Source organism: Symphalangus syndactylus, chromosome 4 (assembly GCF_028878055.3).
Source record: "Symphalangus syndactylus isolate Jambi chromosome 4, NHGRI_mSymSyn1-v2.1_pri, whole genome shotgun sequence".
Lineage (NCBI taxonomy): Eukaryota > Metazoa > Chordata > Mammalia > Primates > Hylobatidae > Symphalangus > Symphalangus syndactylus.
The window spans coordinates 86,505,312-86,508,354 of NC_072426.2; the positions used below are offsets into that span (position 1 = coordinate 86,505,312).

Consider the following 3,043-nt stretch of genomic DNA (forward strand, 5'->3'; position numbering starts at 1 on the left):
CGGCTCTCTCTGATGCCTCCCAGTCCTCCCCTCAGGCCCAGGGCTTCAGGCCAGACTGGCAGGGGCAAGAGGCAGGAGACGAGTGGGACATGTCCAGTGTCCCTGCCAAACATACACTGGACGCAGATGAGCCATATGCCTGGGAAACAGAGAAACGGGGCGAGGCCAGGTCTTCTTGTGAGAATGAATGTGCCTTACTCTCTTCTGGAGAGAGGGTGACGATGAGAGTTCATTTATTCGTAATTGCTTTTTGACTTAAGCAGGCAAGTTTGCTGTTTAACAGGCTGGGAACATCTCTCTTTTATTGAAACATGTGACATAGCAGGTTAAACTCCTAAAGATTCAGCACAGCAGATGAGAATCAAGGAGTTTCCTTAAAAAGCATAACTTGCATATGAATGAAGATGATTCCAAATTATGTTTTTTTCCCCATGACCCTAAAATTTTATCCCAAGTGGAGTTATAATATTAGATATTGATCAGATCAGCATTTCATATCAAAGCTCAGGACATCCATCTAAATATTTAAAAATCTTTCACTCTCACAGCACATCTTGTGATCAATGTAAAACAAACAGATAGGAACAAATCAAATATGAGAGAAGGGTTTATGGTGAGAGAAAACAGTTTCTATCCGCTCCCCTCCCCAGTCCTGGCCTCACTCTCCAGAGGCAACTTCTTGTAAACATTTCCATTCTTAGTACTTCTGGTGGGTGCCTCCACAATGCTTAGTAGCATGTATAGGCACCCTTATTTTCTTATTCATCGAGAGAAAATTTATCTACCTCCTGTGATGGAGCATAAGAAATGGCCTCATTATGCACCTCTGCTTCCTCCCTTCATCCTTCCAAAGTTTTATCATTTTGGCATAATTATTTTTAGTTTTCTGTTATTTACTTTTAAAACTTTAAACCATATAATTGTACTTTGATTCTGCATTCCATCCACCTCAGGGAGGGTAACAGTCTGGGGCGGCCAGGTTGGGTCTGTTCCCATACCCTCCCCTTCTTCTGAAAGGACTCTCCCCTCCCTCTCGGGGGCCTGTGCCCATGACCAGCCAGTCACAGGGCCAGGCATGTGTCCTGGGCCCTGGCCACTGTGGGATGCAGGCATGCTCCCCAATCCTGACCACTAAGAATCCTCCAGGACTTTCACTACTAAAACTGCTCTCTTCAGGCCACAGCAGTAACTATCAGTTCAACTACACCAAAGGTTTCCGAAGACAATGGCTTCTCCACCCAAGCAGGTTGTATATAAATTCCAAATAGAACCTGGCATCACCCTAAAGGAATTCTAACTTCACACTGTTGGGGAAATTTAACAAGATGGCTTCAGAGTAGACTAACTTTACACAGCACATTTTAAAAAAAAGACATTTATTCAGCGTCACAATAAGACTATTATTGCATTTAGCAATCAACAGCATGGGTGCAAAAAAAAAATCTACATTAAAACCCTTTGTTGGAATGCTTTACACTTTCCACAGAACAGAAACTAAAATAACCTGTTATACAATTAGTCACAAATACAGTCCTCGAGTTTTTTGCCCATACACATGAGTGTTTGTCTAAAACATGCCTTCTTTGTAGCAGCTAGGCCCTGCCACGACTATGCTTGGCTGAGTTCACAAATCTGTTGTAACCTGTAGCTTCCCTGTCACTTCTCTGGCTCTCTTCTCCTGCTAAGCTTTGTTTCCTAATTAAAATCTGCCACTGCCATAGCTACTGCTGCTGCTGGAACCACCATAGCCACCTTGGTTTCGTGCTTTTGCAAAGTATTGGCCTCTACCACCATAGGGGCCAGAGCTTCTGCCTCCAAAATTTCCTCCCTTCATGGGTCCAAAATTTGAAGACTCATTGTTGTAATTGCCAAAATCATTGTAGCTTCCACTACCTCCAAAACTGCTTCCATCATTACCAAATCCATTATAGCCATCCCCACTGCCACCATATCCACCACCGCCACGGCTGCCACCAAAGCCACCACGACCACTGAAGTTTCCTCCACCACCAAAGTTGTCATTCCCACCGAAACCACCTCCACGACCACCACCAAAGTTTCCAGAACCACTTCGACCTCTTTGGCTGGATGAAGCACTAGCCATCTCTTGCTTTGACAGGGCTTTCCTAACTTCACAGTTGTGGTCATTCGCAGTATGGTATTACTGAATGACAATCTTATCACACAGTTGTGATCATTCACAGTATGGTATTACTGAATGACAATCTTATCGACGGAGTCATGGTCGTCAAATGTTACAAAGTCAAAGCCCCTTTTCTTGCCACTGCCTCGGTCAGTCATGATTTCAATCACCATTAAAAGGGATTACTCAAGCAAAATCATGGAATTATTGGTTATAAAAGTAATTGTTGGCACATCCTATGCAATATATCTAATTGAATAATGGTACCAGATAAAATTATAGATGTGAATGAAGCTTGTTTATCATCCATTATCATGTGTAATCAATAAACAATTTAATTCTCTTGAAAAAAAATAAAACTGCTCTCTTTTGTTCTGGGATTACCTCTAGGAAGGAAATGTAAAATCGGCTCTTGTAGGGGGCCTCCAGGCCCCTGACATGTGGAAAGATCATGCAGGAGAAAACCAACCCAGAGGTCAGTGGAGGTGGAGAGGAAGTTGTGAGAGAGATCAAGCTGTGGTAGTGAGAAAGGCAGCTGGTCCTGCTCACTGAAGCCTCCATTGCTCCCAGACTGTCACAGTTACCCTGACCTGACGATTTCAGTATTCACATTAGAGAATTGTTTCAGCTTTCCAACTAACACTGGGTGTATTGTACACCTCACCTCAGGGTAAGATGAGAATTCTCAGGTAAGATGAGAATTAGCACGTAGGCTGCCTGTGCTAGTTTTCTGTTGCTGCTGTAACAAGTTTCCACAAATTTACGATTTGCTTAGAGCATCACAAATCTTACAGTTCTGGAGGCCAGAAGCCCAGCACGGGTCTCACGGGGCTAAAATCAGTGTCACAGGGCAGCTGTGTTCCCATGAGGCGGCGGTGCTCCCATGAGGCTCCGGGCAGA

At 43.9% G+C, this 3,043-nt stretch overlaps 1 pseudogene; it reads right to left on the minus strand.

Moving 5' to 3' along the window:
* Positions 1–1,423: 1,423 nt before the first annotated feature.
* Positions 1,424–2,316, minus strand: LOC129480129 (heterogeneous nuclear ribonucleoprotein A1-like; annotated as a pseudogene).
* Positions 2,317–3,043: the final 727 nt, after the last annotated feature.